The 26717-nt window shown below is 35.0% G+C and overlaps 1 protein-coding gene across 1 annotated transcript in view; it reads right to left on the minus strand.

Annotated features, from left to right (window-relative positions):
- Positions 1-26717, minus strand: part of OXR1 (oxidation resistance 1) — a 586011-nt gene that overhangs the window by 450665 nt on the left and 108629 nt on the right.

Below are 26717 nucleotides of genomic sequence, written 5' to 3' on the forward strand. Positions count from 1 at the left end.
TAGAAGAATTAGGAATCTATGGATATGGAACACTGCATATACTGTCAGAATTTTTTCCAATATGTTGATTAGCTTTTCTTCCTTGTCAAAAAATTCTTAATCATAAGAAATGACTTTTTAGAAGGAAGCATAGGGGAGGGACATATGGCAAAATGTAGGTGATGAAAAAGCAAAAGATATAAATACAAATTTATTTTTAATACAAAATAAAATATTTTAAAACATCTTAGATGAATTCTTGGAAGAATATTTTAAAATAAATCTTTGGAAGGAAATATTATTTTAAAGATTAAAAATCTCAATAGAGAATTAATTTTTATCCATGGTTAATTTAGCTGCATCAACAAGTATTTTTAAAGCAATGGCAATAGACAGAACTCTATGCTAGGTACCAAGGATGTTTGGTTGATTTTTGTTCTTCATTCTTGAAGAGCAACAAAATGACATCACTATATTGGAGTCACAATGTACAATTTGTTTAACTGTAGCTGTTCATACCAATAAAAGATCTACTTTAAGTCAGGTATAGTTGGTTCATATCAACATTGGGAGTGGAAACATCTCTAACTTTGCATATCTCATGTTTCTTTTGAGCTATTGCAATTCTGTTTTCCCATAGATCACAGTTTCTCTTTTAAAACGGGTAAACCATGCTGTTTGGTCCTTTGCCAGTATCTCCCATGTCACACAAGCAATTCAAAAGTTCTTCAGAGACTCTTTGAGAGTGCCCTTGTATCACTTCTTTTGATCACATATGAATGACTTTTTTGTGTGAGTTCTCTATAAAATAATATTTTAGGCAAATGTACATTTGACCTTCAAACAATATGGCCAACCCATTAGAAAGGCACTCTATAGCAGAGTTTGAGTGTTTGGTATTTTAGCTTGAGAAAGGACCTCTGTGTTCTGTATTTTAACTTGCCAGAAAATCTTCAAAATCTTCCTAAGACAATTCTAATGGAAGTGATTCTGTTTCCAGGCCCCACACTGAGCTGTGTCTGGGTTTCATAGGCATACAACAAAGAAGCCAACACAATAGCTTTATAGACTTTCAATTTGATGGGCAATTGAATACATCTTTTCTCTCCTATACTTTTCTTCACAGCCTCACTGAACTAGCTCTGGTTATTCATGCATTAACCTCATTTATATGTACATTCTCTGAAACTATACGGCCAAAGTAAATGAACTCATTCATAGAATTTAAAATTTCTTCATTTACTGTGACTGATATAACTAATGACATTGAGGAAGATACCACAATTAATAACATGTAGCCCCTTCTCTCATGGAACTCATATCTGATTGGAAGATAAGACATAAACAAGGGCAATTCTGATATTTTGTAGTACATTATGAAAAAAAGGATTTTGTGAACACAGGGAATGTGATTCTTGATATGAATTGGGAATCATGGAAAGCTTCTTTTGAAGAAGTGACATTTCAGTTAAATATTAAAGGATGATTCAAATTTCAAAAATTGAAGAAGAGGATACAGGCTATTCTTGGCACAGAGTGTACAACATAGACAAAGCAGAAGCAGAGCATGAGATTAGTCCAGTTTGATAGAACCCAGAATTTCTAAAGGGCATTAACACAAAGTTTTGGGAAAACTCAGGTTGTATGACTATGCAGAATCCCTGAAATGCCAGGGAAACTATTTGAACTTTAAATGACAAGTAACAGGATAGTAGTGAAGATTTCTAAGCAGAGATAACATAGTTTATTCTGGAAGCTATATTAAGGATGAATTGTGAAAAGGCTATTGCAAAAATCTAGACAGGTGGGAACATAGAGAAAAGAACAGATGGGAGAGATGTTGCAGAGGTGTTATCAACAGTACTTGGTAACTAATTAGAAAAAAAAGTGAGGGAGAGGGAAGAATCAAATATTCTTGTCCCCAAATTTTAAACGTGGAAGAATGGTTGGCTTAATAACATGGAAAGAAATTACAAAGTCAGAAGGACTGTCAGGGTTGAAGGGGAAAGAGGGAAATCAAAAACTTGGGTTTGAATATATTAAATTTGAAGTATCAGTTAAATAAACATGTGAAGACATGGGTCTAGAATGTAGAAGCAAGGTCAAAGCTAGGGACTTTGATATGGTAGTCATTCACAGCACAGCTACCATGGTTGTACTTTAAAGATTAAATACCCACTAAAAATGGGTATAAAGTAAAAAAAAAAGAAATGACCCAAGTATCTTTGGGGAACAGCTACATGGGGGGTCAAGAAAAGAGAGACAGACAAGACAGAGAATGTATAGTTGAGGAAATAAAATTTATGAACTACAGTATCTCTAAAGCCAATCTCTAAATAAAATATGAAATAATTATACATGTCAAAAGTTACAAAGATATCAAAGAGTATGAATACTGGCAAAGCTTTATTGATAATCTTTGAGAAAGAAGTAAAAAGGCAATTAGGTGGTACAGTGATAAGACCTGGATCTTGAGTAAGGAAAACCTGAGTTCAAATATGACCTCAGACACTAACAGTGTGAATCAGAGTAAGTCACTTGTCCCTATTTGCCTCAGTTTTGTCCTCTGTAAAATAAGCTCCAAAAGGGAATGGTGAACCATTCCAATATATTTGTCAAGAAAATCCCAAATAGGGTCACAAAATTGAAACATGACTGAAATGATTGGACAACAATAGAGAGAATATTCTAAGTATACTGATGGGTGTAGGAGTGAACTGATTGTAGTTTTTGAAAAAAATTAGTTTTAGAAGAGAGAAAGATGAGATAGTGTCTGGATATGATATAAAAGTCAAGAGAAGGATGTGATGGGATAACTAGGTGTCATAAAAAACTTTGAGGAAATGAACACCTGCACATGCTTGTAGGCAGATGAGGAATCAAGGAAAAAAGAGAAAAAGAAGAAAAAGTTTTGGTGCTTTAAGATGCATAAAAGAAAGGATAACTATAGCATCAAAGACTGGAGAAGATACAAGGAAACAGAAGTAATGTCACAAATAGTAATTACCCTCAATAAATATTAAGATTATCATTTCTATAACCAAATTGAAGGGAGAAGAGAGAGTTGAGAAATGGCAGAGAAGAGATGAGAGTTAAATTCAGAGATTCTGTCTGTCCAGCTAAGAAAGAGAATATCTATCACATTATTTTTAGCTATTGAAAGACTAGCAAGATTACGATTATCATGTGACTCCAAGTTCTATAAAGGAAAGAAAATAATAATAGTTAGCATTTATATATACTTTAACATTGGGATCAAACTCTCACTTTGACATACACTGGCTATGAGACTATAAACTTGCCCTCTTAGTCATGGGGTAAATTCTAATACATTGAAGGTATGGGGAAGGTTCCAACTTGAATTCATATAGAGACTTTTATCATTTGGAAGTTCCTGTTGCAGATAAAATAAGGTCCCATTCTGGTTTCTTAAACCACCATTAACTCAACAGGTCTAAAACTCATTTATCACCCCCCCCCCAAAAAAAAAGAAAACAAAACAACAACTCAACTTGTCCTTTTTCCTAAATTTCTAATTATTATTGCTGGCACCAGCATTCATCTAGTCACTCACTTATGCTTAAAGTATTTATGACAATATTGATTTTTCCTCCCCAGAGAGACTGATTTTTAGAAGGCAGACCATCCCTTGAAAAGTAATTTAAAACCACAACAAATTATGAATATTATAGGATCTAAAGCTATATGAGGCTTTAAAAATATCTAATCCAAGGATTATATTATTCTAGGGTCTCTGAACTTGTGTTTTTAAAAAGTATTTTAATAATCATATTTTAATATAATTGGTTTTCTTTTTAGTCCTATATGTTTAATTTTAATTAAATAAAAACAAAACCCACTATTCTGAGAAGGAATCCAAAGGCTTTCCTAGAATGTCAAAAGGGTCTATGACACACACAAAAAGATTAAGAAGCCCTGATCTAATCCAACTTTGAGTTTATAGATGAAATAACTAAAACCCAAAGGGATGAAATAATCTGTCCAAATAAACAGCAGAAAGCTAAATTCCCCTCATTCCCAAATCACTGTTTTTCCCCTATATGCAGCTGCTTTTGAGCTATCAAGGTATCTCTATCAAGTGGAGAGAGGATTTCTATAAATGAAATCATGGATTCTCTGAAGTCTTGAATTATGATCCTAGGATCACATATAGTTAATTATTCTGGCCATTTTACTTGCAATTAGCACCTACTGAGAAGGAAAGTAGCAGAAAGGAAAGGAGATATCATCTAAACCAATTAAGCTTACTGACAACTGAAAAAAATGCTTGACAACAAACCAAGGGGGTTTTTGTATTATTGATGTTTTTCCTTTTTTCCCCCTACTGACATAGATAATCAAGATTTTACAGTAGTTATTAACACTGCCATCTTTCTAATGATTTTTTAAAAAAGTTAAAAGTGGGATAGAAAAGAATCCTTATCTCTTCATTACCTAAAAATCATATTCAACAGGCAGTAAAAATTAATTTTATGCAAATACATAAGTCCTCAAATTCCTCAACACTAAAAAAAAGTAAGATTATTTTACATTTTTGTCTTGGAAAGCTTTATACTAAATCCTTATTTGGCAAATTTTACTACAAAATAAAGAAAAGCCAACTTTAGTATCCTCATCCACCAAATATACTGCCTCCTGAAAGTCTCTAAGAAATGACAACAAAATACTGAATTTCCAAATGTAACTACACTAGGAGAATAGTGACAAATTTTAGAAATGATACATATTTTCTTTTTTTTATTAATTTTTATAATTATAACTTTTTTTGACAGTACATATGCATAGGTATTTTTTTTTTACAACATTATGCCTTGTACTCCCTTCGGTTCCGAATTTTTCCCCTCCTCCCCTCTACCCCCTCCCCTAGATGGCAGGCATTCCCATACATATTAAATACGTTATAGTATATCCTAGGTACAATATATATGTGCAGAACCGAATTTTGTTGTTGTTGCAAAGGAAGAATTGCATTCGGAAGGTAAAAATAATCTGGGAAGAAAAACAAAAAAAAAATGCTCACAGTTTACACTCATTTCCCAGTATTCCTTTTCTGGATGTAGCTGATTCTGTTCATCACTGATCAATTGGAATTGGATTAGCTCTTCTCTATGCTGAAGATATCCACTTCCATCAGAATACATCCTCATAGAGTATCATTGTTGAAGTGTATAATGATCTCCTAGTTCTGCTCATTTCACTCAGCATCAGTTGATGTAAGTCTCTTCAAGCCTCTCTGTATTCCTCCTGTTGGTCATTTCTTACAGAACAATAATATTCCATAACATTCATATACCATAATTTACCCAACCATTCTCCAATTGATGGACATCCATTCATTTTCCAGTTTCTAGCCACTACAAAAAGGGCTGCCATAAACATTTTGCCATATACAGGTCCCTTTCCCTTTTTTAATATATCCCCTTTCCCTTTTTTAGTATTTCCTTGGGATATAAGCCCAGTAGTAGCACTGCTGGGTCAAAGGGTATGCACATTTTGATAACTTTTTGGGCATAAGTCCAGATTGCTTTCCAGAATGGTTGGATTCTTTCACAACTCCACCAACAATGCATCAGTGTCCCAGTTTTCCCACAGCCCCTCCAACATTCATTGTTATTTGTTCTTGTCATCTTAGCCAATCTGATAGGTATGTAATGATATCTCAGAGTTGTCTTAATTTGCATTTCTCTGATCAATAGTGATTTGGAACACTCTTTCATATGAGTGGAAATAGTTTTAATTTCATCATCTGAAAATTGTCTGTTCATATCCTTTGACCATTTATCAATTGGAGAATGGCTTGATTTCTTATAAATTAAAGTCAATTCTCTGTATATTTTGGAGATGAGGCCTTTATCAGAACCTTTAACTGTAAAATGTTTTAACAATTTGCTACTTCCCTTCTAATCTTGTTTGCATTAGTTTTGTTTGTGCAGAAACTTTTTAATTTGGTGTAATCAAAATTTTCTATTTTGTGATCAATAATGGTCTCTAGTTCTACTTTGGACACAAATTCCTTCCTCCTCCACAAGTCTGAGAGGTAGACTATCCCATGTTCCTCCAATTTATTTATGATTTCGTTCTTTATACCTAAATCTTGGACCCATTTTGATCTTATCTTAGTATGTGGTGTTAAATGTGGGTCCATGCCTAGTTTCTGCCATACTAATTTCCAGTTTTCCCAGCAGTTTTTGTCAAATAATGAATTCTTATCCCAAAAGTTGGGATGTTTGGGTTTGTCAAACACTAGATTGCTATTTTTATTCACTATCTTGCCCTGTGAACCTAACCTATGCCACTGACCAACTAGTCTATTTCTTAGCCAATACCAAATGGTTTTGGTGACTATTGCTTTATAATACAGTTCTAGATCAGGTACAGCTAGACCACCTTCATTTAATTTTTTTTTCATTACTTCCCTTGAAATTCTCCACCTCTTGTTCCATATGAATTCTGTAACGAGCTGTCGTCTCCAGAAGCTGCTGGATCGCTCTCTGGGAAGAGATCTGCTGTGTCTACTCAAATCTCTCAGACAGATTCTTCTTCCTGTAACGAACCGTTGTCTCCAGGCAGTTGCTGTTAACTCTTGTCCAAAGAAGTGACTTCCCTTCCTGCAGAGAGCCCCATCAAGCCTGATGCAATTCAGAGTCTTTCTTCTTGAATCCTGGCTCTGAATCTCCTCCAGCTCTTATCCTTCTCCAGGCCGATCTGCTCTCTGCACCCAGTGCTGTCTCTTTTTATCCTCCCAGAGAATGGGCGTGGGATAATGCAAGGGCTTCTGGGAAGAACCACCCCAGCCAATGAGCTTGCCCCCTCTATCAAGTCAACCTGAGTTCTCAACTTGTAATTGTCCAGAAAACCTGAATTCTCACCTTGTCACCATCCAGACAACCTGAGTTCTCACCTAGTAATCCTAACATCTCCCCCTTTCTTTTGATTTAGAACATAGGACAGTCATGACCTTGAAACACAAATCCATCAATATGGGAAGTATTACAGATAATTACATAAATGACCTTGAAACATAAATCCATCAATATGGGAAGTATTACAGATAATTACATAAATTACATAAGCACATAGTAACATAGTAATATAACACATGCTAGAAGTATATAACATAATCATAATCATAAATTGAAAATTTATAAATGTCCATAAGTCCATTGTCCATTAGTCTCATCTTGTGTGAGGAAGTCCAATGATTCCTGCTGGTTTTTAAAGTTCTTTAACAGTCTTCTTATTATCCATGATCTTTCAGTGTCAGATGTTTCTTAGATCTTCTCCTTTATTTTGAGGTCTTTCTCTTTTTCTGTCTCTCTCTGGTGGACAAGGCGAATATGACTCGTTGGCACCCATCTGATTCCTTCTCCTGCTGAAGAAATACAAGCAAACCCTCTCCCCCAGGCAGTTAACCTATCTGGTCCCTTCCATTCACCACTTTCTGGATCTCTCCACATCACCTGGCGATTATCTAAGGACAGTGGAGATGCTCTCACTGGACACTGCCCTTCTGGTGGGTTATAAAACCTGTCTGCTGGAGCCAGTGCATCTTTGTCAAAAATTAGAAAATTAATGGTATAGAGAACTAAATTTAGAAGTTCCCTAGGGCTACCTGTGGCTCCCCCTTTCTTTTGTTTTTGGAGGAGTGTCTTAATATCTCTGTTTCTTCTCTCTACTATTGCCTGCCCTTGAGGATTAAAGGGTATGCCCGTGGTATGTAAAATCTTATACTGTGCACAAAAGTGTGTAAAATGTTTGGACGTATATGCAGGTCCATTGTCTGTTTTTATTGCTTGTGGCACACCCATAATTGCAAAAGCCTGTATAAGGAATTCAGTGACCACTCGGGCTGTCTCTTTTGCTGCTGGCATTGCAAATGTGAATCCTGAAAAGGTGTCTACCACGACATGAATAAAAGATAGACGACCAAAAGATTTATAATGGGTCACATCCATTTGCCAGATTTCATTGGGTCTCAAACTACGAGGATTCTTCCCTGGAGGGAGTGTAGGAGCGTGGAAAGGAAGACAAGCTGTACAGCTTTTTACTATGCTCCTAGCTTCCTCTCTTGTGATTCCAAATTGTAAACGTAAAGCTCGAGCAGCCTGATGATATTTAGAATGAGATTCTTGTGCTTCCTGAAATAAAGGACTACTGGCTAACATGGTTAGAAGGCTATCTGCCTTTGAATTTCCATCAAAAATGGGACCTGGAAGTCCACTATGTGAGTGGACATGCAAGATATAAATCTTGCCTGGATGTTTTCTCACTTGCTCTTGAAGTTCCTTAAAGAGCTGATAAATATTGGAGGCTGCAAATTTTATTTGGGCTGTGGCAATTCTTTGTACTACACCTACTGAATAGGCTGAATCAGTAATTATATTTACGTCTCCTGGGTAATAAGTGAGAGCTAGCATGATAGCAAATAATTCATTCTGTTGAGTGGATTGAAAAGGAGTCCTGATTACTCTCTTTATGGTTAAATCATGAGAGTATATGGCACAAATATTTTCTTTGGAGGCATCTGTAAAGATTGTTGGTCCTTTAAGAGGAACCTCAGAAACCTTTTCTTCAAAAATCCATCGCCAATTATGTAGTAGCCGGGTAATCTTTAATGGAGATCCATGTGCAAAATTTGGAGCGGTGGCCAATAAAATTTGCCATTCTGGGATGGTCTCACAGCATACATTAATCTGTGCGTTAGTATAGAATGTGTATATTTTTTCAGGACTTATCCCAGATAATTGTGTTACTCTCTTAATAGCCTTTAATAAAATCCTAGCCACAAGCACTGGGTAAGGTGTGAGGCTTTGTTCTGGTTGTGCTGGGAGGTTCACCCACTCAATCACTCTGTCTCCTTGATGAAGGACTGCTGTGGGTGCCTCTTTTGTAGCAAAAACTGATATTTCCAAGGGTTTTTGAGTGACTCTTTCAACCACATTGGATAAAGCCAGTTCAACTTCTCTCAAAGCCTTTTGTGCTTCTTTTGTAAGCTGGCGTGGTGAATTTAAAGCACTGTCTCCCCTTAAAATGTCATATAGAGGTTGTAGTTGATTGGTAGTTAAGCCTAACACTGGACGCATCCATTGGATATCTCCTATTAATTTTTGAAAGTCATTTAAGGTGTTCAACTTCTCTGTTCTTAAAGAAAGCTTTTGTACTGTGAGTGTCTTAGGATATACTTCATATCCTAAATATTGAAAAGGAGCATGTCTTTGAATTTTTTCTGTAGCTATATGCAGTTTGTAGTACTTTAATGTTTCCATGGTCCTTTGTAGACATGCCTCTAACATTTGTTCCTCAGGTGCACATCCCAAAATATCATCCATATAATGTAACAATATTACTTTTGGAAAGGCTTTTCTTACTGGAGCAAGAGCAGCTGCAACATACATTTGGCACATAGTAGGGCTGTTTTTCATTCCCTGTGGCAAAACTGTCCATTCATATATACAAGCAAACCCTCTCTCCCAGGCAGTTAACCTATCTAATTTCCTTCTGTTTACCACTTTCTAAATCTCTTCTCATCATCTGGCAATTACATTGGAATTGTTTGCACTGGACACAGCCCTGTTGGTTTAAAAGGCCTGTATTCTCCCCAAGTGTAATCCATTTTTGCAATCTGATTGCCTTTTGGCTCACTTATCAGGTAATCCCTTTCTGCCATGTGATTGCTTCTCTGCTGATTGATTAAATCAGAGTCCTGGCCTTCTAAAGGTTCTTTGGGTGTAACATCAGCTGCCATCATGCCCCAAGTCTTTTTTGCCTGGGGCCCTGGACCTGGGCCCCTCATCCCATTTCCCTGAATTATTCTACACTCTGATGCCCAATGGAGTCCTCTGTTGCATTTTGGACATGGGGTTTTAGGTCTTCTTTCACCCTGTCTTCTCACTGTATCTCCATATCTACACTGAGCTCTTAGATGCCCAATTTTTCCACATTGAAAACATCGCCGAGTTTCTCTAGAAGGCCCTTGCCAGGAGGGACCCTGTCTTTCCACATTCATCATTGTCCGGGTGTAAAAAGCATTTGTTCCCACTGTAGCACAACGTCTTATGATCTCCTCTAAAGGAGCATCTTTGTCTAATCCCCATATAATTCTTTTGCAAATCTCGTTGGCATTTTCCTTAGCCAGATGTCTGGTCATTATTTCTGTAGCTGAATTTTCTCCAATAGTTCTTTTGACAGCAGTTTGCAAACGTCCCACAAAATCTGCAAAAGGTTCATTGGGACCTTGCTGTATTTTAGTGAAAGCCTCTCCACGATCTTTCTGTCCAGGAAGGACACCCCAAGCTTTTATTGCAGCCTTGGCAATTTGTTCATATATTGTCATGGTATAATTAATCTGTTCCGAATTCTCTCCATACTGACCTTCACCAGCTAAGTGCTCAAAAGTGAATTGTGTGTTAACTCCTATTTCCAAATTGCATCTGACTTGAATTTTACATAATTCATGAAATTCCGCAAGCCATAATAAATTTTCTCCAGGTTCCAGACATGTCCTTGCTATGGATTTCCAATCATTCGGGGTTAGGACTTCATAAGACAAACCATCTAGTAACATTTTGACATAAGCTGATGTAGCCCCATAAAGGGTACAACCTTTTTTCAAATCCTTAATTTTATTCAAATCTAAAGGTGCATATCTTCTCATTTTATGACCTACAGAATCAATATTTTCAATCACAGGATATGCATGTATAAAATCACTTATATCCTGTCCTTCTCTCTTAGCTTTAACCAATGCTTTTTCTAATCTTGTCATAGGCTTAGACTGCTTCACAGTTTGTTTTTCTGCCTCTTCCTCTCCTCCTTCTTGCTCCACCCCTGAAGGGTTAATTGAGGGAGAAGATGGGAGGTGCTCCTGTTGCTGTTGCTCAGAATTGTACTTAACTTCATTGTTATCTGATTCATCCTTTTCACCTAGTTTAGTTGACACTTCCCCATTTTGCTCCTTCATCTCTTCCTTTAGAATAACATTTTTTAAAGCCAATTGGATTACATTGTATATATGAATTGTATCTTTGGAAATTGAGTTTGGCCTGGAATTGTAGTGTTCACCTAATTGCTTTCCTACTAATTCCCATTCATCTGGATCCAATTCTTCTTCCAGAGAAAAAGAAGGACATATGACCTTCACAGTTCTTAAAAGTTCAGTAATCTCCTCTAAAATTATAATCAAGCCTTGGCTTTTCATAACCTTGATGATGCTCTCTAAACATTTTCCTTGAACAGAAGGTGTTTGCCCCATTTCACTATAAGAGATTGCTGGTTTATCCCTTAACAAGTTCCTTATTTATCTATTAGCACGCTCACTTAATCTTTAACAAAGTTTCCTCGTTACTCACGGTTCTGGGTTAGAGAGACTGAGATCTGGATGGGAGGCTTTTCCACTGGAATCAGGACTGTGTCTGTCCCTGTTCGGGCGCAAAATTGCGAAGGTCTGGTCTAGCTCCTCTTGTCAGGATAAGCAAAAGTCCTTGCCCCACGTTGGGCGCCAAATGTAACGAGCTGTCGTCTCCAGAAGCTGCTGGATCGCTCTCTGGGAAGAGATCTGCTGTGTCTACTCAAATCTCTCAGACAGATTCTTCTTCCTGTAACGAACCGTTGTCTCCAGGCAGTTGCTGTTAACTCTTGTCCAAAGAAGTGACTTCCCTTCCTGCAGAGAGCTTTTTTTTTTTTTTGCAGAGAGTTATTTTTTCTAGGCCATTAAAATAGTTTCTTGGGAGTCTGATTGGTATAGCACTAAGAAAATAGATTAATTTAGGGAGTATTGTCATCTTGATTATATTCTCTCGGCCTATCCAAGAGCACTCAATGTCTATCCAATTATTTAAATCTGACTTTATTTTTGTGGCAAGTGTTTCATAATTTTGCTCATATAATTCCTGACTTTCCTTTGGTAGATGTATTCCCAAATATTTTATACTATCGACAATTATTTTGAATGGAATTTCTCTTTGTATCTCTTGCTCTTGGATTGTGTTGGTAATGTATAAAAATGCTGAGGATTTATGTGGATTTATTTGTATCCTGCAACTTTGCTAAAGTTCTGAATTATTTCTAATAACTTTTTAGCAGTCTTTGAGGTTCTCTAAGCATAAAATCATGTCATTTTCAAAGAGTGATAGTTTGATTTCCTCGTTTCCTACTCTAATTCCTTGAATCTCTTCCTCGGCTCTTGTTGCCGAGGCTAGCGTTTCGAGTAGTATATTGAATAGTAATGGTGATAGTGGGCAACCTTGTTTCACTCCTGATCTTACATGGAAAGGTTCCAGTTTATCGCCATTACACATGATATTTATTGAAGGCTTTAAATATATGTTCGTTATTATTTTAAGGAATACTCCATTTATTCCTATACTCTCAAGCGTTTTTAGTAGGAATGGATGTTGGATTTTACCAAATGCTTTTTCTGCATCTATTGAGATGATCATATGGTTTTTATTAATTTGATTATTAATATGGTCAATTATACTAATAGTTTTCCTAATATTAAACCAGTCCTGGTATAAATCCTACTTGATCATAGTGTATTATCCTGGGGATGATTTTCTGAAGTCTTTTTGCTAATCTTATTTAAGATTTTAGCATCAATATTCATTAAGGAGATTGGTCTATAGTTTTCTTTCTCAGTTTTCAATCTACCTGGTTTAGCTATCAGTACCATGTCTGTGTCATAAAAGGAATTTGGTAGGGCTCCTTCAATCCCTATTTTTTCAAATAGTTTATATAGCATTGGAGTTAGTTGTTCTTTAAATGTTTGGTAGAATTCACATGTAAATCCATCTGGTCCTGGGGATTTTTTCTTAGGGAGTTGGTTAATAGTTTGTTCTATTTCTTTTTCTGAGATGGGACTATTTAGACTACTTACTTCTTCCTTTCTTAATCTGGGCAAGCTATATTTTTGAAGGAATGCTTCCATTTCATTTAAGTTATCGAATTTATTGGCATAAAGTTGAGCAAAGTAGCTCCTAACTATTGTTCTAATTTCCTCTTCATTAGTGGTGAGTTCTCCCTTTTCATTTTCAAGACTAACAATTTGCTTTTTCTCTTTCCTTTTTTTAATCAGATTTACTAAGGGTTTGTCTATTTTGTTGTTTTTTTTTCATAGAACCAACTCTTAGTTTTATTAATTAATTCAATAGTTTTTTTAAACTTTCAATTTCATTAATCTCACCTTTTATTTTTAGAATTTCAAGTTTTGTGTTTGTCTGGGGGTTTTTAATTTGTTCCTTTTCTAGCAATTTTAGTTGTAAGCCCAATTCGTTGACCCCCTCTTTCTCTATTTTATGCAAGTAGGCCTGTAAAGATTTAAAAATTCTCCTTATTACTGCTTTGGCTGTATCCCACACATTTTGGTATGATGTCTCATTATTATCATTTTCTTGGGTGAAGTTATTAATTATGTCTATGACTTGCTGTTTACCCAATCATCCTTTAGTATAAGATTATTTAGTTTCCAATTTTTTTGGTCTATTTTCCCCTGGCTTTTTATTAAATGTAATTTTCATTGCATTGTGGTCTGAAAAGGATGCATTTACTATTTTTGCCTTACTACATTTGATTTTGAGGTTTTTATGCCCTAGTATATGATTCATTTTTGTATAGGTTCCATGAACTGCTGAAAAGAAAGTATACTCCTTTCTGTCTCCATTTAGCTTTCACCAAAGATCTATCATATCAATCTTTTCTAGTATTCTGTTTACCTCTTTGACTTCTTTCTTATTTATTTTGTGGTTTGATTTATCTAATTCTGAGAGTGCAAGGTTGAGATCTCCCACTATTATAGTTTTGCTGTCTATTTCTTTTTGCAGCTCTCTTAATTTCTCTTTTAAGAATTTAGATGCTGTACCACTTGGTGCATATATGTTTAATATTGATACTGCTTCATTATCTATGTTACTCTTTAGCAGGATATAATGCCCTTCCTTATCTCTTTTAATTAGATCAATTTTTGTTTTTGCTTGATCTGAAATGAGGATGGCTACCCCTGCTTTTTTGGCTTTACCCGAAGCATAGTAGATTCTGCTTCACCCTTTTACTTTTAGTTTGAATGTATCACCCTGTTTCAGGTGTGTTTCCTGTAAACAACTTATAGTAGGATTCTGACTTTTAATCCAGTCTGCTAACCGCTTCCTCTTTATGGGGGAGTTTACCCCATTCATATTTATGGTTAGAATGACTAATTCTATATTGCTTGCCATCCTGTTAACCCCTGCTTATGCTTTTCTTCTTTCCTTCCCTGTTATCCCCGTACCCAGTATTAAACTTGTGAACACCGTTTGCTTTTCACAACCCTCCCTTTTTAGTATCCCTCCTCACCTTAAAGTTCCTCTTCCTATTTTACCCCTTTTTCTCACAATTTCTGTATTCCCTTCCCCTTAGCTTACTCCTTCTCTCTCACTTTTCAATGAAGTGGAAGAAGTTTCACCATAAATCAAATATGTCTATTGATACACACTATGTTCATCTCTCTTCTTTCTTTCTCTCAGATATAATAGGTTACCTTTGCCTCTTCATGAGATGTAGTACCACCACTTTACCCTTTTTTATGATATAATTTCCTTTCCACTTCTAGTTTCTAGGACAAATTATATATGTGTTCCTTACATATCTTTATGGCAGAAATATAGTTCTCAAGATTTCTTTTTATCTTTTTAGAAATCTCTTGAGTTCTGTATTTGAAGATCAAACATTTTGTGTAGGTCTGGTTTTTTCATCAAGAATAGATGGAATTCATTTATTTCGTTAAATGTCTACTTCTTCCCTGGAAAACGATGCTTATTTTTGCTGGGTAAGTTATTCTTGGCTGCATACCAAGTTCTTTAGCCTTCTGGAATATCATGCTCCAGGCCCTTTGTTCTTTTAATGTGGACACTGCTAGATCCTGGGTTATCCTTATTGTGGCTCCTCCATATCTTCCAGTATTTTTCCTTCATCTGATGGTTCTTGAACTTGGCCAATATATTTCTTGGCATTTTGATATTAGGGTCCCTTTCAGAGGTGATCGATGAATTTTTTCAATGTCTATTTTACCCTCTGTTTCCAGAACGTCTGGGCAGTTCTCTTTGATAATTTCCTGGAAAATAGTGTCCAGGCTGTTTTTTTCTTCACATTTTTCAGGGAGTCCAATTATTCTCAAATTGTCTCTCCTGGATCTGTTTTCCAGGTCTGTTGTCTTTCTAATAAGGTACTTGACATTCTTTTCAATTGTTTCGTTTTTCTGGTTTTGCTTGACTACTTCTTGGTTTCTCTTTGAGTCATTCATTTCTACTTGTTCGAGTCTAATTTTCAATGATATATTTTCTTCACTCACTTTTTTTATATTTTTTTGTAATTGTCCAATTGAGTTTTTAAGTGAGTTTTTTTCGTCTATGGAGTTTTTTTCCTTTTCGTCCATTTTATTTTTGAGAGAGCTGTTTTCTTTTTCCAGCTCACTAATTTTGTTTCTCAATGATTTGTTTTCTTTATCCACTTTGTCTTTAAATGCATGGAATGACTTCTCCAGACTCTCTTGCCAAGCTTCCCTTTCCTTTTCCCATCTCTTTTCTAGCTCTCTTGTGAAAGCCTTTTTGATTTCCTCTATGAGAGTCTTATATATTGAGGAGCAGCTCATATCCCCCTTAGGGGATTCCTCTGGAGACAGTCTGCTTTTAGTCTGCTCAGTGTATGAAGTCTGCTCTTTCTCCATACAGAAGGTGTCGATGGTTAGAACCCTTTTGAATTTTTTGTTCATTTTGTCAGAGCAGGAATCAAAGAAAACAAATTGACAAGAGAAACAATTGGTCTGTTTTTTTGGGGGGAGGGATGGGGCTGGATGGTGTTAACGGGCTTCCTCTACAGACTGGGGGGGGGAGGGCAGCAGTGAGCCACTAACAGGACAGAGATGGCTGTGCTGCCTCTGTGCTATGAGGCTCTAAGTATGCTCTGAGTCACTCCTGGTGGGGGTGAGGATGGCCACATTCTGAGAGATGCTGGCTTTCTGGGGTTTTATTCTTCACCTCTGGTGTTTACACCTTCTCTGCTATTCCTGACTTGCTGCCAAGATGGAGTATCCACACTGGGGTAAAAGTCTTTTCGCAGAAACAGAAGACATTGTACCCCTCCCCCCTCTGGTCTGGGTTGTGTGAGCTGCCTGTTTCACTCTGGCTGCCTGCCCTCAGTCTGCAAACAGTCTGTTTGACCCTTGCCTGAGCAAACACAGACCTTTTCTGGTGAATTTTAAGGATGTCTTTTGTTGGTGATTATTTGTGGGTTTCTTTTCTGGTCAAGCATTAACTCCGAGGCGTGTCATGAAGTAAGTCCTGAGAGAAAACATGGAACTCAAGCAGCTGTCTGCCTCCACGCCGCCATCTTGGCCGGAAGTCTACATTTTTTTAAAGTAGCATTCTCTAAAATGATGTAATTTAAAGCAAGAAATCAAAAGAACCCTTCTAGGCACATCAGAACCTGAATACTATATATTCCTTAGGTAGCCCTAGCCAGGATGTATTTTTTTGGCAGAGCTTTTGGCACTGGTATATTTTTTTCAATTACATATTTGTGCTCTGTGTTTAGTTCACTATGAAACACCCATAGAAAGGTAGACAGAATGGCAAAAGGGTTCAAGTTTATAAGAAGATAGGTCAAGTTATATAGCTATTAAGGTCTATTCTACTTGAAATATTATGGTTATGAAGAAACAGCAAAGAAATAGCTCATTAATGACATCTCATGCTATGGTGAAAAATTCAAACAATATTCAATTTTCTTTGCCAGTTGGACTTAGGCTTTCAAAATCCATTTTTCTATATCGAAAGCTTTTGCTAAAAATAAATAAATCTAATGGGAGGAGGAAAGGGCTTTTAAATCAATAACTCAAAGCCCATTCTGTGTTAAGTTAAAAATATACAGAATCACAACTGGGACAAAGTTTCTTAAACTGTGGATTAGATAATGAATGTAGGGGTCCTGAAAAATTTGGCAACTGCAATAGGTTTCTGAATGTAATGGCCAACAATTAATTCAAAATCAAATGCATAAGAAGTCTGAGGTGTTTCTGGCAGAGCTTGCCCACACTGAATCATGCAGCTTCACTACAGCATTGGTTCTGAATACACAACACACATACTTTTCACTGCACATGCATAGACACTGCCAGAAACAATTAAATTCCAGTCAGGGCCTTGTAAACATTTCTCAGGTGAAAAGGGGCTGCAAGTGGAAAAAAAAAGTTTAAGAAGCTCTGGTTTAGTAGAACTGAAATAGGATTGATTCCATTTTGGGAACAAGTAAAGGCTGAGGTCTATCTCCCAGCATGGAACTGCTCTAGAGTGGGAATTAAGAAAAAAACCCAGGGAAGAATGGGAGATCCCACAGGACAGAAAATAAAGCAATGATAAAAGAAAGGACGCTATCTTTGAGCTCAGGAAATGGTCAACCAGGTAATAGCCAATCCCCCAAAGAGGCCTGAGCTAATGTTGACATAATGAATTAGAACTTTTAAGATCAACTTAAGAGCCTATTGTAAGGCAAGGACATGGGAGATCAGAGAACTTGGAATTGAATTTTATATCCCTCACCATGTGTGAAACCTTCCACATATGTTTGCACTGGCCACTATATACTCATTTATAAAAGAAAGATGTTGGAATAGATTGGCAATGGAAAACTCAAACAGAATAGGGTCACAACTCTGTATGTAAGGATCTTTTCACCACATATTGACTGAGTTTTCAAAAGCAATGTTATCTATGGAGCAGCTAGATAGTGCAGTACACAGAGTTCCACGGCTAGAGTCAGGAAGATTCATCTTTCTGAGTTTAAACTAGTCACTATCTGTGTGACTCTGGGAAAGTCACTTAACATTCTGCCTTACTTTCCTCATCTATAAAATAAGAAAAGGCAAACTAACTTTGTCAAGTATCTTTGCCAAGAAAACCCCAAATAGAGTCATTGAGTAATGGACACAATTGAAAAATGACTCAACAATGTAACCTATAATTTAATGAATTTTTATTTATTTTATTAAATATTTTCCAGTTATATTTTAATCAAGTTCATACATTACTTGGGCATGTTGTAGCACATGGTCTATTTGACACCCCTGGGCCAGATAACTTTTGGACTCTTCCAGCAATATACAACATGTCCCCTAAGTCTTAGTGTGGTGCCTGCCTCAAGAAGCTTGAAACTGCACTCAGACTTTTGGGACATCCTGCTTACAGAATAATATCTCATTTAACATTATCTGTAAATAAACTATCTGTGATTTTTCCTAGATAATTAAAGTTTCCTTTTATAGATTAATATTAAGAAAGAGACCTTAGAGGTCTTTTAATCCAACTCTCATTTGGTTGATGAGGAAAAGAGAAATGAAGTGATTTGCAGTTAGATGGCGTAGTTTTCTTCCTGGCAGAGATAAGACTGATTTCTCAACTCCTGGCACTATCACTTTCCACTGCAGCATTACTTGAAACATTTATGTTTTTTAAACCAATTCTGGTGGAAATTCTTCCAAAAATTTTATTCTACTTCTGCTCTGTGTCTCTGGGCAATTATTTAATTATCTTAGATTCCAGGCAATTCTAAGATTATAAATTGTAAAACCTATCTGCAATTGGTAAGAAAACCCAGGAGTTCCTAATGCAAATAAAATCATAGGTCTAAATCCTTCCCCTATTCCCATCTCCAAAAACAAACAAAATTACTATTTCTGTGCTTGCAGGCAAATCTCAATCTCTTTCTCATCTTGTTTTTTCATTTGAAAAATAATACCTGTAATATTTATCCACAGGATCGAAAAGAGATCATAAATGTAAATTTTTATAAACTATAAAGAATTCTACAAATGCTAGTTTTCTTATTATAATTAATATTAATAATAGCTGGTCCTTATAAAGTACTTTGGAGCAGCTAGGTAGCACAGTGACAGAAAGGTTCATCTTTCTGAGTTCAAATCTGGCTTCAGATACTTCTTTGCTGTGTGATCTGGGCAAGTCACTTAATCCTGTTTGCCTCAGTTTCCTTATCTTTAAAAGCAACTGGAGAAGGAAATGCCACTTTGCCAAGTGTATCTTTGCCAAGAAAACCCCAAATGGGGCCATGAAGAGTCAGGCACTCCAGTCATTTCAAACTGAAAGTCCTGTAAAGTTCACAAAGTACTTTACAAAAATTATATTCATTTGATCCTTACAACAACCATGAGGGGCAGATGCTATTATCTTTGTTATAGATAAGGAAGCTGATGCTGAGAGATATGAAGGGACTTGTCCAGAGTCACACAGCTAAGAAGTTTCAAGTCTTCCTGATTCAAAGTTCAGTGATATAATCAGCTGTGCTACCTAGATGCTTCTTTTATAACGTACCTTTGATTTTCTTTGAAGAGTGGAATAGAATGATTATGTCCAATATAAATATTGCATCTTGGATGCAAAAATGAATGATGCTGGTCAATAATCAGGGATTTTAATAGGGTAGCATTCTGAAATATGTTTATGAAATTTTCAGTGAGTTTGGTGCTTTAAAAATGGAAGACTTTTTTGGGGATCATTTCTAATTAAGTTTGGGAACCCAAATTCATAATAATAATTTTTAGACTAATTATTTTACAATTAAACAACTGTTAACATTGACTGTCTTTTACTCATTTTATAGCTCATCAGTGTCTCCAAAAATCAGAAAAAGAGAAGAAATTTATATTTTTCAATTTCAGATACATAAAATTATTTAGCCAAATTCTAAGTCATAAAGAAGAGAGATTTCTCATACACTTTAATTGTTATTGTTTCTTTTTCCACTCAGTAATAATAGCTTTGTTAGAAACTTGTCTTTTTAGAGATAAGTTTAAATAAACAACTATTTCCATATTATAATTTCATATGATTTTTATAATATGATATTAATTATTACCTAATTTGTATTTTTTGTTCCTTACATGTGAATTAGGTTTATGTTATTGTTACACTACTCTGTGTAGTTTCTTTCCCACATTCTTTCCTCAAGTCAGTTACTTGCAAAGCATTCTCCAAGATACAGACTGAAGATTTTCCAGCATTTGAAAACAGTAGACATGTCAGCTAGTGCCTGAATGCTTTGTGATCAAGTCACAGAATGACCTCAGAAAAGTTCAAATATAGCTGATCCAAAGAGAAAATAAGAGAAAACAAAGAGCAAATACACTATAGCCTGTTATGAACGAAAGTAATACAGAAAAGACAAAGAAATAAACATTTATGTAGTACCTACTGTGTGCCAGGCATTTTATAAAAAACAAAAAACAAATATCTCATTTGATCCTTATAACAACTGTCCAAGGGAGGTATTATTGTTTTCATTTTATAGTTGAAGAAACTGAGATAAATAGAGCCAGGGTCACAGAGCCATTAAGTCTATCTCAGTACAGAATTGAACTCAGATTTTCCTGACTTCAGGTCCAATACTTTATCTACCATACTACCAGTAGATAACCAAAATAGGTTAGACATGTAGAAAATGGGGTATGTTTTTGTATACAGTGTTCTCTTGGTTCTGCTCATTTTGTTTTTCATTATTTCAAGCAAATGTTTTTCTAAGATCATTGAACTCATCATTTCTTATAGTACAGTTGTATTCCATCAAAACCATATCACAATTTGTTCAGGCATTTTCCAACTGACAGATTCCTTCAATATCTAGTTCTTTGTTCCCACAAAGAAGTTGATACAAATATTTTAGAATCTATAGGCTCTTTTCCTTTTCCCTAGTCATTTTTTTGTAAATAGACCAAGTAATGGTATTGCTGGGTCAAAGGCAGTTTAATAATTCTTTGATTATATTTTCATATTGCTCTTCAAAATGGTGAGATTGATTGACAATTCTACTGAATTTCCACAATGAATGTGTGTCCCAATTTTTCCATATTCCTTCCAACATTTGTTGCTTCCTCTTCAATCAGTTTAGCCTAATCAGCAATATTGTTTTAAGAACTACTTTAAGCACATAAGTGATTTTGATTATTAAAAATACCAAGATAAATATTAAAGGACATATGAAGGAAGATACTATTTTCATCCAGAGAACAAACTGAAACATAGAAGTATCTATAGACTAAGTTTATGTATCTATACATATTTATGTCTAAGGTAGCCATGTATAGTGTAAAGGGTGAGGAGCAGGAAAGGAAAAAAAAAGGATAAAAAGAAAACTTACATGATAAATGTATTATACATTTAAAAGGAACAGTAAGTTCTACACAATAAATTTGCAGTTTCATATGCAATCATGCTTGTGAATTATACTATGTTAGGGAAAAACTTGTTTTATTCTATATATTAAAAGTAAAATAAAATATAAAAAGAAAATGAGGGATTAACATGACAACATGATGAACAGGACAATGCCAAACTTAGAAGGATACAGTTGACTATTAACAAAACCAGAGGAATACTTCCAATAAGTAGGATGGCACCCCTATGGACTTAATACAAATACACTTTAATTATATAGAATAGAAGGAGCAAAAGTATTAGGAAGAATACGCAAACCAATTAAATGTCTTTGGGTATGGTCTGCAATGTATTCTTGAATATATAGACCTCTAAGATTACTCCATTTCTTAGGTTTTGTGATTTTTTTAGCTTTCTTAAAAGTCCGGTTCACATGCTACTTTCCTACATGGGGCTTTTCTTCATCCTCCCAGTGGTAGTTTCTTCTCCTGAAATTACTTTTTATTTATATTCATATGTATATACATATACATATATATATACATATATATATAAAATCATATATGATTATAATTTCCTCTAATATAAACTCCTTGAGGGCAGGAAATATTAATGTATAATAATAAAAACCAATAATTTAAATTTAGAATTTAAATAACAAATTTTGCCTTTGTTCTTAGCACTTATGTTTGGTACTTAATAAATTCTTGTTGACTTGAACATGCACATCTTTATATGTCCTAGGACACTGATTTTAAAATTATTATACTTCAACAGACTTTCCATCCGTAGAAATCACAGCAGCACAAAATTTGAGAATTGGAAAGGTGTTTAGCAGCTTTGTAGTACAGAAAAGAATTTCCACTATACCATACCAGAAAGTGGTTATCTGGTCACTGAAGACCTCCAAAGACGGTAAACCATTTCCAAAGAATAAGTATGCTTTAATTTCATTTTAGTAGCAATGAGATTTGTGCTGATCCATAAATCTTCTATTGTCCTAACCTCCTCATCATATCTATTGGAGAATAGTTAACATGGCACACTTAATAGAGCATTAGACCTTCAAGGAAGGAAAACTTATAGTTCAAATTCTCTTTAGTTCAAATTTTGGTGAATTATGATGATGCTGGGCAAGTTACTCAACTGTTTCCTTAAGATAATAGCACCTACTTCCCATGGTTCTTGTGAGCTCAAATTGGATAGTACTTGTTAAGTATTTTGCCAACTTTAAAGCATTATATTAAATACTAGTTATTATTACTACCAGTATTAATATTGATGGTGGCAGTAATAGTGGGATAGGAGTATAGTATGTAATTCTGGGAAGAGTTAATGCAACATTTTCCTAGTAGTCATGGAGAATATTTTAAAATAATATGAAAGTAGCTATGTCAATGTTGACTACTAGTTCCCCAGATCAATTGTTCAATATTCATTAAGTATCTATTATATACCAGGCACAGTGCTAAGTGCTTAATTGCAGACTTTAAGGTGCCTAAATACAGAGTTCAAGCAATTAAACATTAGGTTGTAAGCATGAATGTGATGTTTCACAAGCAGAATAAGTCAACCAAACCCTTTTGAGAAATGAAAATGCTGCTGAAGAAAACAAACTATAATGCTCTCCTTTAATAAGAATGAGAAGCATGTGTGAACAGCACTACTTTTCAGAGAATTGATAAGACCTACAGATGATGGTTTCTGAAAACAATACCTAGATTCTTTGGAAACATTTTGAATTGCCACTTAATTTTTTCTATATGGTCAGTCACCATAACTTCTTCCTTTGAAATGTACTTTTATATATCTCTTTATTTTCTGATTGAACTTCTATCACTCTAGTAGAAGTCCTCATCACTCAAATCTGGATGGTTATTATAACTAACAGTCCTCTTTGCCTTCAATTCATCAGACTAATCTTTCTACCAATTTAACTGTCACTCTCTTATTCCTTACTAAGAAATAATCCCTCTTTCCTATGAATTCTCACAGCACTTCATCACTCTTATTGTATTTTGCAATAAAGTTATGTCTGTAAAGCTTATCTTATAATTGAAAAAAATTCTTGAAATAAGATACCATGTCTTATACTTCTTTGTATTCCCCAAAGAACTTAATACAATGTTTTGATTACTGAGAAGGTATAAGTCACATTTTAGTGAATGAATGAATGTTCAAGAATACAGTGGTTTTATGTTACTTTCCATACCAAGTATAAACTCAAGTATGACATTCAAGACCCTATCCACAATCTGATCTATATTGTCCATACAATTTTTCCCTAATCCTTAGCATTAGCCAGTTATAACTGTACTTGAGTTTTTGGAAATACATCATGTCATTTGGGAATGTGTGGCCTTAGATAGAAGGTTCTTGCCTTTATACCTGTCCTTATCTACTTACATATAAAGTGTTTACAAAGAAAAAAAAGTCATAGATTTGAGAATTCAGTCAGGTCAGTTGTTGCTCTAGCATACTGAAAACAATGCCAGATACTTTGTATTTTAGACTGTTGCGTGGACCACATTTTTATTGTCTTTAATCAATAAAAGGGATGAAGAAAACAAGGATAATATTTCCTAGTATTTCTGATGGCTTGCCATTGGCTAACTGGACCAATCTACAATTATATAACAGCCAATTAAAACACCACAGTCTCTGGTTGGCCATATACAAATGGCAAGTCAGCCAAAGAATATAATTTTTCTCTCTTCATATTTTTATATGTGTTTGCTAACATTTTAGGAATTGAATGATATAAAACTCTTGCATTAAACTATAATAGGACACTACTGCAAATGGTGGTCAAAATCAGGTAGGTTTGTGCCAGCAAAAGCATTTTGATCCATTTTATATCTCCCAGTAGAATATAAGTTCCATGAAGGCAGGGCCTGGTTCCTGTTCCTTGCAGCCCTAGCACCTATGACGTAGAAGCTTAACATATTAGAGGCAATTAATACAAGTTGGTTATTTGTTTCTTTTTTTCCTTTTTCTTCCCATTTCCTCTATTATCTATTTGTCTATTGTGTAAATTTTGTAAAAAACAAAAGTTTAAGCAAATGTCAATGAGCTAATATTTTATAACCTTTCTAGTTTAAAAATTACTACAAAATAACAAATTGCATAACAAATTAGTAACAGAAAATATGAGAATAAGGAAAATTTGACATTAAAAAACCTTTCTCAGAGCAACATTGTAATTTTACCCACAATAACTTCAAATATTAGGAGAGTATCTTTAATGCTTTGTTCACCCTTTCTCATGTCATCCTTGTTCCTTTTTCTGTTCTTTACACTAACATATCCTCTCTCCACTCAGTGGTGTACTAGATATGGAAGTATGGATACAAGCATGTGCATGCATACGAAAACTATTTAAAGTCTCTCAATTCTAGAGGAAGTGGAAGATCTGCTTATTTTGAAGTGGGAAGATGTGGGTTTGGATCCCAGCTCTGACACTTAGCATTTGAGTGGAATTGGACAAGCCCGTTATCCTTTCTGGGTTTTACCTTCTTTTACCCTAAAATAAAATGGTTGAATTGGATGAAAGGAACCTTTGATGCCATCAAGTCCAAGAGCCATCACAATGTTGTTGGGAGAATCAAATGAGATATTCATAAAGCTTTTAGCACAATGTGTGATCTATAGTAGGTTCTGATTAAATGTTTATTTCCTTTCTTCCTTCTCTCTTGGTTCATTAAGTGAGCAAAGAAAAATAATCTCTTATTGAACTTTTCTTAAAAAACATGAAATTATTTGTGAATCACTCAATATTTACTTATATATGATCGATCTTTTCCTGTTGCTTCTCCTTCATTCTTTTGATCAGAACACTTATGATGAGCTTACATAACTGAAAGAGAAATAAATTCTAAACAACATATTTGCTTTTATTCAACTGAATGTTTCTGCTGAGTTTACTTTTCTTGATCTTTTGCTCCTGTAATGATCATAAAGCACTTTGGAGAATGAAAACATTGATAGATTGGCTCTTCTAGTCTTTCCCTCCTTGAGAAAGTCTTCAACATGAATGACTTCACATTCTTTTATTTTATGATGACAGCAATGTAATCAATCCAAACTAAGAACTACACTCATGATTACAGGAACAAGGACAAAGCAAGGGATCCTGAGATGTTTGATTGCTACTTCATTTCTGATGGATTATTCAAGACTCAGAAGTATAACTAACAGATGTTAAAAAATAGTGATTCCCCCAGGGTTTTTTCCTCTTCCATCATTTTCAGTTAATAGTGGAGTGCCTTAATTTAGCTATAACTTCATAAAATATAATTTAAGCCTCCACAGGATATACAAGCTATTATTTCGACTATAATTCGATTTTGTCATCAGGCTAATATAAGAAAAATGAATAAACATGTGAAAGAAAAAAACTTTTATTAAATACTTGCTATGTGTACAGCACTGTGCTAAGTTCTGGGTATATAAATACAAAAGCAAAGAAACTCCCTGCCTTCAGGAAGCTTATATTTCAATGTGGGAATAGCAATGTAACAATGGATATAATTCTGGGCCCGAGATCAGGAAAATTCACCTTCTTTATTCAAATTCCATCTCTAAAATGGACTAGAGGAGAAAATGACAAACCACTCCAACATCTTTTCCAAGAAAATTCCAAATGGGGGTCACAAAGAATCAGACATGACTGAAACAACTAAACAATCTCAAAGAGAAAGATAACAAATAAAAGGGAATTGATAGCCAAATGAGACATTTTGATCATGAAAATCTCAGTGATAGTTAATGGGACCATAGGGGAGTAGATTGATATACTTCTACAAGGTAATGTCTAAAATGATTTAATTATGATTCCATAGCCATTTGACTTACTTGGGTAAGGGAAATGGTCATTGAATAAAGAACAAGGAAAAGTGTGACCTGAAATGGTGTTCAGGGTATCTATCACCAATTAGAACACCAGGGTCTCAGAGTAGAAGTTCTCAAGGTCATTGATGAATATATCAAGACTAACAATGGGAAGTGAATGTTGTTTTATCTGACCAGCCTCTCCAAATAACTTTGATTAAATTAATGAATTGTACAGTCATAATTAAGATATGCCAATGAACAATCTGTTCAGGCTAGCAAATATTCAAGAAAGAGACTTGTGATGGCATAAATCAGTTAGTTGTCTATGAAAACAATGGGGTCAACTACAATATGACATTTTGATCCAGCTTTCATCATACATCTAGGAATTTTCAAGATAAATAAGGCATATTTCAGGAAGTACTGAATTGTTTTAGCCTCAAACTTTTTTGTTGGAAATCTTTATAAAACATATGGCAAGTATAATGATCCAAGACAATTACAAAGGAAAATATCCAGAGAGATGACTGACACCCTGACTATAGACAAAATGCTTTTTCCCCCACTTACTTAAATTTCATTGTTCTTCTCCCCCTTCCCCCATCATGGCCTAATATAGAAATAGATTGTCCTTTCCTTCTCAATTGGTTGAGGAGGGACTAGGGAAGAAAATAATTATGAACTCAAAAAAAGTTT

This window comes from Sminthopsis crassicaudata, chromosome 1, assembly GCF_048593235.1.
Source record: "Sminthopsis crassicaudata isolate SCR6 chromosome 1, ASM4859323v1, whole genome shotgun sequence".
Taxonomy (NCBI): domain Eukaryota; kingdom Metazoa; phylum Chordata; class Mammalia; order Dasyuromorphia; family Dasyuridae; genus Sminthopsis; species Sminthopsis crassicaudata.